Below are 20,293 nucleotides of genomic sequence, written 5' to 3'. Positions count from 1 at the left end.
CATACGGCAGAACTTGCCTCACCAACAAAGGGGCCGGAATTTAATCTGTGACACAACCCCTTAGATCTGACCGATCCCACATGTTTTAGATCCTGTCGGAATGTCCAGCTGCGAGATAGCGATCATCTGTTAGATCCGGGTGGAGGGACGATTGCTGCTGGGTTTGTGTGGAAACTAGCTTGAGGCGGGGATTCCAAGGATGTTTGACCATGTAATAAAGTGACAAACTTGTGTATATAAGGCCGAGCCACAGAGATGCAGTTAGAGCACCTCCTGACGATGGCCCCAGTGTCCGATGTGATGTGTTCTCCTCTGGAGCAACAAACGTGTTCTTCGCCTTCCAGTTGCCAGCGCCTGCCTCATTATTTTGATCGATAATCTTAAAGTGAATTAGAGGTGGTTTGCACCAAGCGGCATTGAAAGCCTTGGGAGTCTCGCTGCTTTTCAACAATTGGCGCACCAACGTCGGGCCCATCAGCGACACGTGGGTCCAGTGAGAGAGGTCCTAACGACGGAGTGAACATCTGAACGATCAGGAAGTGCACCTGCCTGAGAGAGACCCTCGTCTGGAGGCCGATCAACTGAACTTCACAGGTTCTGAACGGACCTCTCTTGAGTGACCCGCGGTCTTGACTGGGACCTTACAGGAACGCCGCATTATTGGAGTGAGAGGACAAACGGGAGTTGGAAGGGGACGATGAAGAAACTGCCCACAACGGTCCGGGTAAGGTCGTGAAAAATCGATTCTTACTTACTATTGAGTGTTTGACTGGTTAAATAAGTTTGAACGAATACTAGTATTCCCTTAATTGAGACATTCCCTGTGTGCAAACAAACAGATTAGGAATACTCTCTTTCTTTACAGACAGCGAAGGACACGTAATGCGGGCTTTTTGCCTAAAATTGATTTGAGATTTTTTTGTTGACCTTTGTTACGTCATGCCTGTCTTCTCAACATTGACTGATTGTTTTTGGCCGGACCGTTTATTAGAGGTCAGTCATCCGGCACCACTGAAAGGCACCCCTAATAAGGACATGTATGTAAAATATGGATTAGCTACTGTAAAGTACAGTGAACAATGGCATAAACGAACTAAGAAAGATCGGGAAAATCAGTGGCCACTGATGGGATCTTTTGAACCCGATAAAATAGAAACGCTAGGAATAGCCCTTCGCAGAAAAAGAACTACGCCAGCCATGCTTGACAGCTATGGCTTGTGGCAGAAAGAAGCAACTCAACGAAAAAAAAGAAACGAAGCTAGACTAGATAAAGAGATACGAAAAGCAGCTCACCAAGCTTGTAAAAAGTTAGAAGACATGAAAGAGAAACTGATAGAAAAGAACAAGAATCAAAGATTTCAGGTCAATATCCTGTTAGAACGCCCTTGACTCTTTACCCTGAGTTACCAACTAAACAAAAAGTAGATGAGGATTTGTTATTAGGTCCTCCGATCATCTACATGCCACCTCCTTATGCCCCAACTCATCCTGTAGTACAGCGTCAGGAATCCCAAAGCGTAGTCGAAAGCAGCACCATTGCCTTGACTCCCATAGTCTCAGCACCAACAGAGTCTTGTGCCTAGTGCTTAATCAAAAGACGCATCAGTAGAAGCTGAATCAAAAGAGAAAGGGTTGACGAGGATCCCACGATTGAGTAAAGACGAACGAGCAAGTATCGATAAAATAGTCAAAATGCTCGTAGATAGGAGTTGCATATGTCGGTTATACACCCTATGGTCTCTTTCCTATGTCGAAAACCACAAGCGACACTTCATTGTTCGCCTCTGGTATCACACACTCACTGCTTAAGTGGAGAAGTTCAAAGATGTAGGGCCCGAGCGACTAATAGCTCTTTATAGAAAGGTAGATCCGGGAGATGAAAATGACTGTGATGTAGCAGAACTCTTCTCGTACACACTAGAGGTATTCCGTCATCTCATAGAACAAGGACGGGTAGTGAAGGATAAGACATCTACAATGACAGGGCCCCCGATAGAAAAACTGGATACCATGATGCCAACAAAAGAACCTGTCCCTTATTGGGTCCCCCTAGAGGATAAGGGAACAATGACGAGATAAACCACCAGGTTGACAGAGGAAGGGTGGTCTACAATTGGGTATATCAGCCATGGGATAGACAAGACATTCTAACGTTCTGTAAATTTTTACCGGATTTACGTAAGAATCCCACAGCAATTTACATAGAATTAGGTACCTCTCTAGGATCCACCATCATGACACTCGCCGATATCGATTTGTTCTTTGGGCTATGTCTGCCAGCGGATGTGTGGAAACAAATTAGGAGAGTTGACCACACAGAGCTGCTCGGACATACCGGAGAACAACTCGGTGTTTTACGAAACAGCGAAACTCCGGACAGAAACGAGTAAAAGCCGTATTAGACCTTCCCGACAAAATAGTACAGAAAGTCAAAACTATGATCCCGGAGAAAAAGATCGACTGGTCCATTGTACCCGCGTGCCGCCAGAAACCACAAGAAGATGTCTCGGAGTATTTCTCCAGATTCGAAACAGTGTTCTCCGATTACAGCGGACAAGACATGTCCACCGCAACCGGACACCACTTGTTTGTCCAGAATTATGTTAAGGGACTGCTACAGGAAGTATCGCAAAAACTGCAGACCAGCGAAAGCAGCTGGGCAGCCACTAAACCAGCAACCATCCTCCAGATGCCCAGTACTATGATCATCAGAAAAATGAAATTGATAGGGCTACAGAAAGGAAGAAGAAAGACTTGAGGGAAAGGGTAATGATAGCGCAGCTCCAAGGAGTGACTACAGGAAGGGAGCAATATAACGGAACATAGGATCAATGTGCGTTTTGTAAAGAGTACGGACACTGGAATTCCCAATGCCCGATTCTGCTAGGAATCGGTAGGGGCAGAGGGGCGAGGGAAATAGTAAGCGGTCAGAAAGGAAGAGGACGTGGGAGAGGGTACACGAATGAAGCTAACGAGGAAAGGCCAGGGAAAGCGAACACATTTGATCATCCCAGACAGAATCAGTATCAGCAGTCCAATTTCAACAACACGTACGACTTTGCATAGGACAGCACTGCGCAAGGGAGGGATCCAGTCGAGCTCTATGTTGACCAGCAAGGCCCTTATTTTATCGCAAAGGTCCTGGGCAAAGAGTCGCCATTTTTGATGGACACAGGAGCAACACGTAGCGCACTATCCAAACAACTGATTCCAAGGGCACCCTTGTCTGGCTCACATATAACTTTAATAGGATTTGATGGTACGCCCTCCACCAACCCTTTGTCCAGACCGATCCCTTTCAGACTTGAAAACAATGTTATCGACACAACGTTCCTTCTCTCCTCCAACACCCCAGATGCCATTATGGGCCTCGATCTACTGAAGCATTTCCGTGCGACTATCAGATGTTCGCCAGATGGAGTACGAGTCATCTTATATGACAATCCCCAACACCCGAGAGACAATCCTTCCCAACACATGTATCCCATTTCTGAGACAGATACATCCCTACTAGACACTTTACCCTTGCATCTATGGGCTAGGGCTGATTCAGACGTAGGACGAATGATGATTGACCCAGTGCACGTGACAATACGACAAGACGCAACCTTACCAAAAGTGCCGCAGTACAAGATATCAACGGAGGGCGAAAAAGCATTGACCGAAAACATACAGTCACTGGTAGAGGCAGGAGTGGAGGAAGAGGTGGAGAGCAATTTTTGTAACAGTCCTATTTTACCGATCATGAAGAGACAGGGAGAGGAAGATGGAAAAGCCTACCCCTTCATCATCGACCTGCGGGAGATAAACAAAATAGTAGTACCACAGTACCCAGTAGTTTCTGACATCACCACCATCCTGACCCTAATTCCGTCCACTGCTACCACCTTTACCGTCATCGATCTCACAAATGCCTTCTTCTCCATACCTATTCACCAAGACAGTCACTATCTTTTCGGATTTACCCTAAGATCCTGCTTATATAGATTTTGGCAAGCACCCCAGGGGTACACCGAGAGCCCGAGCATCTATAGCTAGACGCTCAAAAGACAGTTAGATGCCTTACAGTTGCCAGACGGGGTGGTGTTGATACAGCATGTAGATGATATCCTTCTAGCAGCAGACACCACTCCACTAGCCGTCACAGCCACCATCCAACTCCTACACTTCCTTGCAGAAAATGGTCACAAAGTTTCGCGAAAGAAATTGCAGTTCTGCAAACCACAGGTTACATATTTAGGTCACCTCTTATCGAAAGAAGGTAGGAAACTCACACCCGACAGGATCCAAGCCATTCTAGACACTCCTGTTCCCAAGAATCAGAAGCAAGTCCGCTCTCTGATAGGCCTCACCTAATTCTGCCGACAGTGGCTGCCGAACTTTAGCCTCAATGTCAAACCCCTTCTCTCCCTCCTAGCCAAAGACACCCCCTCACCTTTCCCCTGGACACCCAAATGCCAGTCAGCATTCAAAGAATTGTGAGATGCCCTTTGTTCGGCGCCAGTTCTAGGAACCCCAGACTACTCCAAACCATTCTTCCTCTACACACATGAAAGGGAGGGATGTGCATTGTCCGTCTTAACACAGTCAAGTGGTCACAAGCATCGCCCATGTGCATATTTCTCTGCCACCCTCGACCCAGTAGCTAAAGCATTGCCAGCGTGCTTGCGCGCTGTGGCAGCTGCAGCAGTATCCATACGCCAGAGCGAAGGAATATTGCTCTCCAATCCGATTACTGTGATAGTACCCCATTCAGTCGACACACTATTGAACCAGACCAAAACCCAACACTTAACTAGCGCACGACTGACAGGTTACGAGTTTACCCTGCTGGCACCACACATCACTCTGAAGTGATGCACCACTCTTAATCCTGCCACATTGTTACCTCTACCCGAAACCGACCCTGGTGTGACTCCCCTGCATGACTGTGTAACCCTCACTGACGAACAGACAAAGAGTAGAGTAGATCTCCGAGACACTGCCGTTTTCCGAGCCAGATGGGGGAACTATGGGTGGACGGCTCGTGCATCAAACTCCCCGATGGCACCACCTCAGCCGCATATGCCGTCACCACAGCCTGAACCATCCTAGAGACAGTCCGCATTGCCCAACGATCCGCCCAAGCAGCTGAGCTCATTGCCCTCACACAAGCATGTAGTTTTGGCAGCTGGTACGACATTAAACATATACACCGACAGCCAGTACGCCTTCGGGGTGGTTCACCATTTTGGGCTCCTATGGAGGGAAAGAGGGTTCCTGACCTCACACGGCGCACCCATCCTACATGGAGATCTAGTCTCCGCATTGACAGAAGCAGTCCTCCTCCCTAAACAGCTAGCAGTGATTAAATGCCAAGCACATAAGAAAGTGACTGATCTCATTGGACAGGGAAATGCACTAGCCGACATTACTGCCCGAACCACAGCCAAGGACAGAATCACAACGCGAATGTACGTGACCAGGTCACAAGCTGAACAATGGACTGACGCTAGAACGACTGTAAGGAACATACAGACGACAGGCACACAAGACGAACGGACTGAATGGGCTCGGGTGGGACTAAAAGACGAGGAAGGTTGCTGGAGGACAAAAGACTGAGACAAATGGCTGCTACCTAATGCCTATCTGATCCCCATATTGACCATGGCACACTTACCAGCACACATAGGATCTGCCCCCATGACCGAACTGATCACTAGAGTATGGCATAACCGCAAGATAACAGAATCAGCAAAACGCCTAGTACAGCAATATATAGTACGCCTGCAACACAACCCAGGGAAAGGGACTGTAGTACCACGGGGAGGGTTCGGAGTCCCTGATCACCCCTTTGAAGTCCTCCAAATGGAATACATCCAGCTAGAGAGGTGCCATGGTCTAAAATACGTTCTGGTGATAGTGTGCGCCTTTAGCAAATGGGTAGAGGGCTACCCCACCTGCAACAACACCGCCTTAGCTACTGCGAAGGTATTACTGAAAGAATTCTTCCCCCGATATAGCTTTTGTAGAATTTTATGGAGCGACAATGGCCCCCACTTCGTAGCAGAAGTAATACAGAACATACTGAAAGGGTTGGGGGTAAAGCAAAAGTTCCATGCCGTTTTCCACCTCCAATCAGTGGGGCCTGGTAGAGAGACACAACGCCCCACTAAAATTTAAGCTAGCAAAAATAGTCGCCACAACCGGGTTGAACTGGCCCGACGCCCTCCCACTGGCATTGCTATCAATGCGCTCCACCCCAACCAAACACCGATTTACCCCTTATGAAGTAGTCTTCGGCAGGCCTATGAACATTTGGGCAGCACCGAAACCAACCTCCATTAATGATGTCCCGGACATACTAATGTCCGATTATTTGTACAAATGAATGAACAAACTAACAGTTATCCACCAACAGGTGCAGCAAGCCATACCCGATGTATCCAGGGGCCCAGGACATGATATCAAACCTGGAGATTTCGTGCTGACAAGAAATTTTCAGAGGACGAAGAGTCTGGAACCCAGGTAGATGGGCCCCTGGCAAGTCTTGATCACCACCCAAACTGCCCTTCGAGTGGAAGGAAAGAAAAATTGGCTCCATGCACATCATTGTAGGAAGATCTCCCCAACACTGACAACCCGCGAAAAAGTGAATGTCCAAGAAGAGCTCCTGACGAAAGATCGGCCAGCCCAGAGTTGCTACCCACAGACAGAGACACTTGAACTGGCAGAGTTTCCCAACCCCACGGCACCATCCAAGAAAGGGTACAACTTGAGATCGACAAAAGGAGAGTGCTCCGACAAGCAGGCCAATAACTGAGTCAAAAGTCTCAGAGCGGTAGCTAACACTACGAATGCTACCAGGAGAAACGCTAGACGAAAGTATGTGGTCCTGCCAGTCGTCGAGCCTCTTGAAGGTGATGGAAGAACCCGGACGACCGAAGAACCACCGCAACGACTCCAAAATCGCCAAGTTGCACAACACAAAGACAATCGCACTCATGGCAGCATCCCTCACCTGCCTCTTGCTAATGGTCACAGTTTGGATCGTTGAAGAGAGTGCTCCCGCTTACAGGACAATATCACCCACCATGTGCCCCCACCCCATCTTCATTAGAGCCGCCAACACCATCGCACCCATGCTCTGCCACACCATCAACCGCTCCCTGGCGACCGCCTCGTTCCCCGATGACAGGAAACACGCAGAGGTCAACCCCCTCCTGAAGAAACCCTCAGCGGACCCCACCGACCTCAAAAACTACAGACCCATCTCCCTGCTCCCGTTCCCAGCGTAAGTCATCGAGAAAGCCATCAACAGCCAACTCACCACATTCACTGAAGAACACAACATCCTCGACTCCTCCCAATCCGACTTCAGAAAAAACCACAGTACGGAAACCGCCCTCCTCACCGCAACAGACGACATCCGCACCTTACTGGACAAAGGAGAAACAGTAGCCCTCATCCTCCTCGACCTATCAGCGGCGTTCGACACAGTCTCCCACCGCACCCTAATACGCAGACTCTACTATGCAGGAATCCAGGACAAGGCCCTCAACTGGATCTGCTCCTTCCTCTCCGGCAGGACGCAGCGGGTCAGACTCCCCCCCTTTCCTCTCGGACCCCACACCTACCACCTGCGTAGTCCCCCAGGGCTCCTCCCTCAGCCCGACGCTCTTCAACGTCTACATGGCTCCACTTGTCCCCATCGTCAGAACCTACGGACTCAACATCGTGTCATACGCAGACGACACCCAGCTCATCCTCTCCCTATCCAACGAGCCCAACACCGCCAGACGCAACTTTCGAGAAGGCATGGAAGCAGTCGCCAAATGGATGAAAAACAGCTGCCTACAACTAAACACCAATAAAACAGAAGTACTCATCATGGGCCCAAACCCCGACGCCTGGAGCGACACCTGGTGGCCCACTGCCCTCGGAAACCCGCCAACCCCCACAGACCACGCACGCAACCTGCGAATCATCCTGGACTCCGAGCTCAAAATGAACCGCCAGATCAACTCGGTCTCAACTTCCTGCTTCCACACCCTCCGCCTCCTTCGTAAGACCTTCAAATGGATCCCCCTCGAACACCGAAAGACAGTCACTCACGCCCTGGTCACCAGCAGACTCGACTACGGCAACGCACTCTACGCCGGAATAAACAAAAACCTCATCCGCAAGCTACAGAACATCCAGAATGCCGCCGCAAGACTGGTCCTCAACCTGCCAAAACACTGCCACATCTCCCAGCACCTGCGCACACTCCACTGGCTCCCTGTCGAGGCGAGAATCACCTTTAAGATGCTCACCCACGCACACAAGGCCCTCCACGGCACCGGACCAGCATACCTGAACAGCCGACTCAAATTCGACGCACCCCAAAGGACCCTACGATCAGCCCAGCTTTCCTACGCTGTGGTCCCTCGCACCACAAAGACCAGATTGGGAGGCCGCTCCTTCTCCTTCCTCGCGGCCAAAGCATGGAACGCCCTTCCGCTCCACCTCAGACAGACAACATCGCTCCCCATCTTCGCAAGAAACCTCAAAACCTGGCTCTTCGACAGACCCCCTCCTTGATGTGGTGAACGTCTCAGGCCTTGTCTGCATCGAAGGCCATGGATCTAAGATCGTGGGTCACAGCTCTTGCCAAATAACGAGGACTCTGAACACTGCCGACCCCCCTTCATTTGTTGCATAGCCAAATATGTACTTTATCTGCGGTAAAAAAGCCTACACCTGGCTCCCAAAAGGCTAGGGGGCACATGGTACATCGCCTTTGTTCTGCTCCAAAGACACAGAACAAGCAGACTCGGCCGCATCACAGATCCTCGATGCAGCAAAAGGACTCGTCCCGCTATGGGGCCCGATAGCAAACAGCTGGGCCATTCAACATCTATCACAAGCAGTAGAAACAGCATTGACCGTCACATCTGGCATCCTCACCAACAACACAGCTGAGCTTCAGGCGGTCCGCCTGGTGGCTTAACAGAACCACCTTGTTCTGGACGTAGTACTAGCAGATCGTGGAGGAGCATGCAGCATCATCTGTGCCAGTAAAGCTGCTGTACTTTCATCCCCGACACCTCACCCTCAGTCTACAAGGCTATTGAACATCTTCACAAGTTGGTATCAGAGATCCATCAAGGAACAGAAACGTGGACACTTGGAAGCTAGTTTTGGGGTATTCTGAAAGACTGGGGTTGGAAATTAATGATGATCCTCTAAGTTCCTATCTTTGTAATATGTGGCTGCTATTTGGGGATACACTGTATACCGCCCTTGTGTTCTCTTTGTTTGAACTCTTTGCGCCCTAAGACTTTGAATGCTCGATTCGAAAACATGAAATCAATGTATGACAAAGAGGTACAGGACATTATGGACATTGACGTGAACTGACAAGCTGGCTAGGATATGTTCAAAGGGGAGACTGTTAGACATAAAACAACAACATTGCTGGCGCCATCTTGCTTAGCGAAGGCCTCTGCGAGCGCATAAGCGACAACCATTTTAGATACTGCGGCCATTTCGTACACTGCTGGTCACCTGTGTGTCACCCTGACCTCGCTATCATCCTCCGTGCTCTGACTCAGCCCAAGCACACATACTGGGGCTGTAAACCATGTCAGCATGACAATGCCCCGGAGTCACTTCCTGCACCAGGAAGGACCCACTTGTCCTTTCATCCTCCGCGCACCGGCAGGCCCCTTTGATAACCTCCTCCACTGCACCTGGCTACTCAATCCGGTCCCAGGCACTAACCGACCCCTGCGGACATTGTATTTTACCCACATACGGCACAACTTGCCCACCAACAAAGGGCCCGGAATTTAATCAGTAACTCGACCCCTTAGATCTGACAGATCCCACATTTTTTAGATCCTGTTGGAATGTCCAGCTGTGAGATAGCGATCATCTGTTAGATCTGGGTGGAGGGACGATTGCTGCTGGGTTTGTGTGGGAACTAGCTTGAGGCGGGGATTCCAAGGATGTTTGACCATATACTAAAGTGACCAACCTGTGTATATAAAGCTGAGCCACAGAGATGCAGTTAGAGCACCTCCTGACGATAGCCCCAGTGTCTGATGTGATGTGTTCTCCTCTGGAGCAATAACGTGTTCTTTGCCTTCCAGTTGCCAGCGCCTGACTCGTTATTTTGATCGATAATCTTAAAGTGAATTAGAGGTGGTTTGCACCAAGCGGCATCAAAAGTCTTGGGAGTCTAGCTGCTTTTCAACACTAGAGGCAGCCAACCTCTTTATGCCCTTCCTTGAGAACAGGTGGATATAGGAGGAGGAAAATAATCTTGAGGCTTCCATTAAGAAGGGGTATCAATACATTGATGATATCTTCATGTTGTGGAGAGGCAAAGAGGCATTTTTTTGAATGGTTGAACCATCGTACCTCGGATTTTAAATTCGCAATGACATACAATTTATTCCGGATTAATTTCCTTTATCTAATGCGACAAGTATACAAGAAACTTTTAATGGTTAACTTGTTCACTAAACCACCAGATACAAGCGCATTGTTACATGTCTCTCGAAGACCATCCACGGTCATTAAAGGAAAATTTACCATATGGCCAATTCTTGAAAAATTGTTCTTTTGAGGAAAGATTCTTGCGCAAATGCCAGTACTCTCTCTCTGAAGCTTACAGCGAAGGGGTACCCCAAGAAACTAGTTAGCTCTGTAATGAGAAGAGCATGGTACACTCCCCATGAGATATTACTTTAGCTCAAATCCAGACAAAAGACAACTCCTTTGACATGTGTACTTATATTTTATCCTAAAGCTAACACAATAAAAAAGGATTATTAAGAAGCACAGGAAAATCCTCTCATTTTGATCTGCCAACAACCATTTTTTCTTTCAAGAGGGGTAAAAACTGGAGTGATTCTTTAGTAAAAGCGTCTAGCCCACAGCCTATGAACATTCTTTCACAAATGATAAGTTTACCTAATCCTGTTGGACATTTCAGAAGTCGAATTGTCTGGCATGAAATTTACTTTTGACACAAAAAAATATTGTTTAATGGCATTGTGTTTGCACAAACAGAATTTTCAAATTGCAATACAAAAAAAATGTGGTCTACATTCAATCAAATGCCAGTGTGAAGAAGTGTCCAGATAACTCGGGCGGTGAAATCCCGGATACTGCAGCACAAGGATAAAATGTGAGACTCCGGTTGCACCTTTGGTAGAACACTTTCAGGATTTGAACCATTCAGAAAATGACTTTCAGTGGGCAGTTGTATTTTAAGCCTAACTTGACAGTAGAGAGGGCTCAGCACTTTCCATTTAGAAAAACAAGAAGTGAGAATGATTGAGAAATTCTACCATCGGCATGAATGAACTTGATGAAATGAGGCCTTTAATTTGTTAAGTTCCTTTCAGTGGTGCAGAGTTTATTTTAATTGATGAGCAAGCATTGTCACTCCTTTTAAAACTCAAGGGTTGTTTCCCCTTTACAAACTCACAGGGGCCCGTAGGGGTTCATTTGTACATGAACTGAGCTTGGTTCAAGGTATTAAAATCAGTGTGCATACCTCTAAAATGGAGATCAGATGAGGTGTAGGATGAAAGGAGAGTAGTGATCCAGTCACAGATGGCTGCCATTTTTGCGACCTCTATTTAAAGGGGTCCTTACATTTGAAGTTCCTTAAATTAGGAACAAAAGAGGACATGTTTATGAACTCAAGTCAAGTCTCTGTGACAAACTCTTAAGGACGTCTTGATATTCATTTGTATTTGTGACTTGTGCGATGATTCGAAAAACATTTTTAAAAAACAGGGTCCGTTTTGCAGTATTGGGATTGTAGAAAGCAATGTTTTTACCTCGTGCAAACGTTTTTGAAATTCCTTGTAAGTATTTAAATATAAAAATATTTATGAAGCCATTAACGGGGAATTAAATAAGATACACATATAAATAGCGCATGAGAGATTTAGTCTAAGATTGCCATCATGGTGCACGCAACTACCTCTTTCTTGAATGCTTTGCCAACATACTGTACATTTCTTTGTCTCCACACATCCAATTGGCTCAGACTCGCTGACGATGCATTATGGAACAGAGTACTTGGATGCATATGGTGCGCTCTTTTCATTCCTTCTCAATGCGCCAGATCAGTGGAGAATTACGACAGGCGCTTGATGTTCAAGGGGACCCCAAAAGACAATACACAAGTGAACACCTCAGGCGTAAGTAGAATACAGAAACTTTAATTGTAATGACGTGGCATGCTGGAGGGCAAATATAGAAGAGTTTTACTCTTGCATATATGTATTGTTGGTTAAGGAGTACTGAGGAGGAATTCACATTATCTGGAATTTCGAGAGGTACACAAAGGAGTTCTTTGCCAGTTGGCAAGTTTTGTAAGTTTCTCATTCCGGGTATTCGAATGAGGGTGTTCACACTTAGATCATCATCCCATAGCACGGTATTTAGAAACTTTTTTTGGTGCATGTTCTAGTCACACTGCGGTAGGATCTTTGTCCACAGTGAATATGGACAACAGTGGAGGTGCACTTTGGGTGGTCTCATGCATGCCGGGTTGTAGACGGGCACATCTTCAATAATTTGCCTGATTTTTTACAAGACAACCAACTGTTCAGAGAGAAAAGACACATTGGTGCACTATATTACAACCTGGCTGACCTTTAGCCAGGATGCATCCATAGAGGTGCAGTGTAAAAAGTACAAGTCCCTTCGGATTTTAATCAGTGATTTAAGTTCATTGTGGTTTATGCAGAAACTGTTCTAGTCTTTCCTTCAGTCCTGAGGAGACCAAGAATGTTTGGGCCGAAGCACGTCAACCTTTCATGTGGAGGATGTAAACTACTCCTCGATTGAGGAATTCAAATCAATGTTTTGAGAGACTTTTCCTCTACAGATTTCCTTGTTCTTCATATGGACTTCCTCCTTGTGGATTAGAGGATGAAACGTACTGTAAGGGATGGGCTGAAAATAAACCTGGGAGGCCGAATGTGTTTCAATTTTGGCGTTTTTAATCGCTGGAAGATAATGCGCCAAAAGAAAGTGAAGACAAATCAAACAAATTGTCTTGGGTATGGGTTGTTGGTTTCTGTCTTTTAGGTCGTCTTCTTTCATAGGTAATCTCCTTTTCCTTCTCTTTGGTTCCAGGTCCGGACTCCAGTGGTGTGTCGTCCCCCAGTTGTCAGGAGAGCAAGGTAAGTAAGATGGCCTGAATAGTAGGTGTGCAGGAAATAGAATCTCTTTCGCTCTGTGGTTATTAACATCTAGACCTTTAGAAAAAGGAAGGGGCGGGATGTGAATAATGAAAGAAAACAAAATGTGCAGTTTGCCCTGCTGGCTTTGTTAAACTAAGAATGTGCCTCTTGTTGTCTTGTGGATAGTTTGCGTTTCCCCCAGATTTCCACCTTAAACCTCTCTTTCTCGGGTTTTCATTCGAGAACCTTTTTCTATATCATGATTTTTTTTTAATTAGTAATGACCCTTTAGAAATAATCAAGCAATAGTCATAATTCTGGCAAATATTTAGGAAGGCTCTTTTCTTTACTCTTCTTTTTCTTTCTTGGAATTAATATCTCTATTTGAGCAGAAATTCTTCTTGGTCCCTATTCTCTGCTAGTCTCTGACCCCTTGCGTGTTTCCCTCCTCCTCCCCATACTATCTCACTCGAATTAGGGCTTTCCTGTGTTTTCTTTTCCCTCCCCGTACTGCCCGTGAATCCTCGTTTCTACCTTCTTCTACGTACCAGGAAAAACCGCAACTCTTCTGAGTTGAGGCGGGGAAGTTAAGCCTCCCATGGTGACCACCACTCTTTGCTCCAAGTTTCTGGAGCTTTCGTCGTCACACTTCTGTTCCCCAGTTATGGAAACTGGACGTCAGTCTCCGTCCTCCAGGTCGGCGTCTTCGTCCCCCTCTTCTCCGCTGGGCTGGTTCTTTTCTCCTACCTCCTCCTGACGTGGACTCACGTCCTCCTTTCTGGAGTCTTCCTGGTGTCGCCACCTTCGTCTCCCCTCCAAACCAAATGCCTTTTCTTGACTTTCCACACTCGCTGGTAATATGCCACCAGTGTCTATGGATCTGCCTTCCTCCTATGTTAGTGATTCTCTGCCGTCCACGTTAACCCTTTCCTTTTTTACAGGAAACGAGCCGTTGGAGCAGTTCACCCTGGTGAGGATGACGAGGTAAGTGAGGGGGCGTTGCGGGTGTTGGATTGGGATCCTTTAGGGACGTTTGGTTATTTTCGGGGTGCAGGGTTGATTCTTTCCTACATACCAACAAATTCTCGAAAATCATACACTGAGAGACAAGGAGAGTATGTTGATAATATGAAATGATATGAATTAAGTGTATGTTTGTAATATGGTCATGTATATATATAGAAGGTGAAATGTATGCATAAAAGAATTGAAAGTAATAATGCACTATACAAGAACCATAGCACCATGCACAACAGGTTATTTTCGTTTAATGTTTTTCTATTAACATTAGCAGAATTTTTGGGAAAACTAATGATGAGAAATACGTTTTTTCCAATAGGAGACGGCTACTCTATCGATTTTTCTATGCAATGCATGTATGCTGATCTGTTCTCTCGTGTAGGCCATATTTGTTTGTTGTATCGTATCTACGGCTCCCTGTTTTCCGTTTTTACGGATTTGTACAGATAAATACAGACAGAAAACAATGTGTTTTCTGTCTGTATTCATTTTTTAAAGTGGATAAATACAAAAAATGTTGCTTCTTTTAAGTGACTCTTCGTGCTGTCTTTCATGAATTATAGGCCAGCAGCTGAGCAGATGGACAGCATGGTTAACTAAAAAACAGGATGAAATGTATTTAAATAAGAAATGTATGGTATAATGCTAGTATTTATCAATGGATGTATTGTTATGTAATATTTAGCAACTTAAATAGCGAAAACACGACGGACATCAATGTAAGAGGTGCGCGTCTATCAGTTAAATAGATCTGGAAATGTACAGTTTTACAACTTAATCTATACGCAAAACATAAAATAAATATGGATAAATATAAATAAAATAGCCCAAAAATAAATATGGATAAACACAGACGGAAATGGCCAAAAAATAAAAACCATAAAACCGGGAGCCCAAATCGTGACCAAAGTCTTGTGGGGTGATGTGGGCAAACCCTCTTTTTTGGTTATAGTGGAGGAGGAGATTGCATGGCACTATTTTCCAGTAGCGACGTCTGACTACAACCATCTGTGTAGTAAAGATTGAGCAGTTTTGTTTCTGGTGCAGTCTTGTGGCACGGCAAAGTATAAAGGGAACAGCCCTGTCTCCTAGTGTGAGGTGACTGAGGTTTATTATCGCTTCAAAGCCACTGTCTATGCACTTGGGGGTTCGCAACCCTTAAACATAGGATTTTCGCCATCAATCACTTTAAGCCTCTTTGGTGGAAAACCTCAAAATCTGTCGAATGTCTTCTGTATCCAGTATTATTGGATCAGTCTGCTGTAACTCCCACATTTACAACACCATTTTCCCCAAATTCCTTAAAGTAGACACACACACTTCCCTACAAGCCAACCTTTGTAACCTCCCCAATTCTGACTGCTGTAGTCGTGCCATTCAACATGTTTTCTATATATTTACTAGGGTGGTTGGCCCTAAAAGCCTGCCCTTCCCCGGATTAAATGGCCGATAGGCGCCCTCTTTTCTTGACCAAAGTTTCTGGTATATTGTGCTTTAAAGGGCACCATTATTCACTCACTTTCCATAAAGTTCTTTGGCTGTGAAACTACAACTCCGTCTAATGTGTGTTTTAAACCACACATATTTCTGTCCCGTTTCTGGCCATTTGCGTTTTAGAATGTAGCACTAGCCACAAGATTTCTGAGCAGTCCCCCTTTGTGCTGTAGTATCCACACGCCACCCAAATATCACTCATTTTGGTTTAGAAAAGTTGACAGGGTGAAATACTCACACCTGAAAGGGGAAGATTTAAAATCCCCATCATGTGAAGAGGCGACACCTGCACCTAGTTACTAAATCCGGAGCTTCTTTTACAAAGTAAAGTATTCTGATGCCAATGTACACCAAAATTTCACCTCCCAGAATATACGGGTTTGTCAAGGAAAAGCCAGGCCTGGAACTATAGAATTGCAATGACACAGGGGACACTCGCCGATTTCAACTGAAGGCTGCTTCTCAAAGATATTTAACTGTGGCCAGCGCCCCTCTGCATATCTCTTCCTCCCTCTAGCTTGCTGGTGCGGTCAGCCTTACCGACTCTTCTTCCTTTTGTGCAGCAGCCATTTCCTGCTTGGCCTGAAGACATCGTCACAGGTCGCCATTTTTTTCGGGGCTGTGGCTTTCAAACTGGCAACCTCACCAGAGAATCTATGCTGGAGGCACTGTTAAGGGGCCTTCTGTAAGAAATCAAAATAATATAAGAACACTCAAATGAAATCATGCCAGTCATTAAAGTGAAGATCAATACGACAGAATTTGACAGCAGATAAGGGAACTTACGTTTCCTCTATGCGGCCTGTGACACATTCAGAAATTCCTGAATTTTAGCCAATAAAACTGTGCATGTGGAGTCTTGTAGGGTCACACATGCAAGGTAATCTTAAACTGACACGCCCTAGGATGCAAAATGTTTTTTTAAGAAGTCAGGAAATACTGACATTGAGTCACGTAGTAGCTACCATGTGGTAGCTTTTATGCTCTTTAAACACATACTCACCCTATGGTGTAATTATAGAATACAACAGGGCCACTGGAATTATGCGGCAGAGGAAGGCCAAATTATGTGCCAGGGGCCAGTAAATTATTTGGCGAGAAAATGCAAATTATGTGGCTTATTATGACAGGTTTTATGATAGCATTACGTCAAGATTTTGACATTTTTATACTTGTTAATATGGTCTCAGAATTGGTTGCCCCTAATTTGATCTAGAGTAACACTCTAATATAGCAATAGGCATCAAAAAGATGACCAGTCAATCTTTGCAAAGTGCCTTCAACTGTGCGGCAAACATGTTGCAGCGCTTAAAGTAATTTTTGAACACTTTGAACTAGAAACAAAATATTTTTTGTTGTTAAAATCTGCAGTTTATGCAGCAGATGTTGGATTATTTAGCAAATCTATACTTATGCAAAACATGCAGCGGTCAGAGAATTGAACAATTCCAGCGGCCCTGAGTATAAACTACAACAGACACACAAAGAAATGATATGTAAAACACTTTAACACATTGGCATAGGTAGGTTACCATATGTCCTATTGCTAGCAAAATAACTGGGCCCCCTCACTAGGGTAACATTTCAGTAAGCTGTTCACCCCCCGACACTCCTCAGCCTGCATCTGCCACATCAAAACTTACTATGATTCTCATGCACACACTGTTGTGTTTACACCCTCTGCACTTTCTGCACATCAAAACCATAACCCTACAAAGACTCCATCACCAAGACGGAGGTGCTGGGTGTCTAGCAGGCATTTCTAGCATTGGAAGTAACTACCTTGACAGTGGTTCCGGTCAATGCATTGTAAATTTGCCGTATGGCTCTGTCAACATGATAGATCCAGATGTCTAAAGTGTTAAAAAATAAATTCTTTTAAAATTGAAAAACCCAAAGCGATGTTTTCGTATTTAAAATAAAAAAAATAGTGTCACCTTTGCTGTGGGAGTTACCTTCCAAGGCAAGGGGGCATTGAGCACTTTTCAATGGTGACTGGCATTGAAAAACAGCTGAATGTCCACCATCGAAATTAGGTGGGCAGACATTTAACCGAACCTCTGGCAACACTTATCCTGTCAAGGGGTTTGACCATGGCAGAGACAGAGTACTCTCCGCTATCACCACACAGTGGTCCGCCCCACTTCTAAATCAGGCAGGCTACTATGTTGCCCCAGGAACTCAGTCTCCATTGTGATGGAGTTCCCTGTTTGCCAATATATAGCTCAGTCCTAAATGTGGGTGATAGTGCATCAGTTAAAAAAAACACAGTATAGCTTCACACTGGTCTGTCATCTTGGAACAGTTAAATATGTATGCAGAATACAGTTTCAAGATGGTGGCATGCTTTTGAAGCTTGCAGCAGTGATGGCTGGCACTGCATAAGAAATATATGGGCCAGTAGCAATGGGAGCAGAGCTGCTGTTGCTATCATTACTTAATTAGGACTAGCCTACACTTGCAGGTAATCTGCTGGGGGTTGGCCTAAAGGAAATCTCTCCTGAGTTCAGACTTCTCTGTAAGCTTTGCTGAGTAAGCTGGCAAAATACTGTTACTCAGTCTACCTGCCATCCTAAAGACCAGCAGTTCCCTACTCAGCAGAACCAAACCTTGGCAAAGAGGGCTGATCCACTCCCCACTTCGATGAATACTGTTCTGAAGAGCTGAATTAATATGTGAATGGCACTCTTTGTGATGAATAACTGAAGTGGGCTTACCTAAATCCCATTTTCTCCAAGCATGATTTTGTATTATTTCTGTGAAAACAGGAGTCTGGTGAGACAGCTAAAACAGTCTTTTGGTCAGACCTATAACTTACAAAAAATAGATAGAGCACAGGTAACAGAAGCACAGGCTTCTGTATCAAACTTACAACACCAGTCAAGGCCTTCTTAGCCTTCCCTGAAACATATGGAACAAGTGTTGTTATACAGTGCCAGCAACTACAAGCTTCCTTCAAAGATACGGAACAAGTATTCTGCTGCAGGGCCAGTCAGTGCAAGCTTCCTTCAAAGACATGGAACAAGGTGGAACTGCAGGGCCAGTGCAAACTTGCTTCAAAGACATGTAGGAAATGTGCCACCAGGCAGTATCAATTAACACCTTCCATAGATACAGCGAGCAGGCAGCATTTCAGATTTTGTATAAGTGTAAGAGTCAGCACCGTGTGTGAAAAAGTACAAACTTGACTCACACAAAGCAAGATCTCCACACACAATGTGGGTACAGCATCATGAAGGAGTACACACTTTCCTCACACCCATTAAACACAGACCTATCTGGTCGGAAACAATACAAAATTCCCTCACATGTACAGAACATGTAAAGCAGTCCAAGCCTGTGTCAAACACACACACGCAATATGCAGCATTTAGCATCAGTCTAAGTTACATTCACATGCAGCACAGGTGCAAGATGGTTATGATTAGGGAAAGCTAAGTTATCCTCACATATAAAACAGATATCACACTGGCAGCAGTGTCTAAGCTTATTTGTTATAGGAAGAAAATAGCAAGAGAAATGTACAGAGATGGGTGAGCCATTAAAGGATCGAGACAGATGCTAAGCTCTGGTTCAGGTTCAGGTTCTCTTTAGCTCTCAAGCCCAAAGTGAGCAAAGCTTTCTTGGGGATTCTGCCTGCTACCCATGCTCTAACTTCATGCACCAAGAATGAAAGATAAAACCTTAAACTTTGATATCAAACAAGAGTGAGAAAGGGACACCAATCAAGTGGCTGAATTACACAATGTGAGATCAGAAAACTTAGGCTCAATCCTGGATTGACTACTTGAACATATTGTGTGATCCTCGGCAATGAACTAATTTTATTGTGCTTCCAACTTTTTCATTATTTCATATGAGAAAACCTTAACATGAGTGATGATATTGCTTCTTGTAAAATAAGAATATAGCCCACATATAAGTGTACATGAGAACTAATTGCCTCTTGGTTCACTAATGGTATCATCGTAAGAGTGGGAGTCTGAATGTTTCTTATTCATGTTCTAAATAAACACGTCAATGCAGTAATATAAAAACTCACAAAATGAGGACTATTGTGCAAACTAAAACTCTGAGCATCCCAATTTGGACGTTCAGAGATGTTATTCTGGTCTTGTGCTATTCATTTAGGGAGGAAAACCCAAAAAGTTGTAAATACTGCCCTCACCCACTAGATAGTGGCATGCTTCACATACAAATTGGGATGCTCAGAGTTTTAGTTTGCACGATAGTCCTTCATTTTGTGAGTTTTTGTGTGTAGCCTTGGAGAACCAGGGAATACTTAATCTCTAATCCTCACTTCTGTGTGTAATAATGCAGTAATATAATCTTATATACTAAGGTAAAATGCTTGTTAAAGAAATATACTTTTTTGCATTTTGCAGACATTTTCTCATAATTTTACATAATATTTGTTGCACGATTTCCGTGCTAAATGTTCCCATGATTCAGCTTGTGCCTAGGCTCTTAAACCACCAAGCCAGACTCGAGTTTCCCATCTCTCAGTATCTCGGCCAAGGGAGCAACATCTTGTTTTTGCTTTGCTGAGTGAATTTCCTCTCCTTGTCGCATCCGAAGATGAAACCGCTTCAGAGGACTGAAGT

Source organism: Lissotriton vulgaris, chromosome 7 (genome assembly GCF_964263255.1).
Source record: "Lissotriton vulgaris chromosome 7, aLisVul1.2, whole genome shotgun sequence".
NCBI classification, from domain to species: Eukaryota; Metazoa; Chordata; class Amphibia; order Caudata; family Salamandridae; genus Lissotriton; species Lissotriton vulgaris.
The sequence above is the reverse complement of the archived record's forward strand: the minus strand, read 5'-3'. Positions refer to the sequence as shown.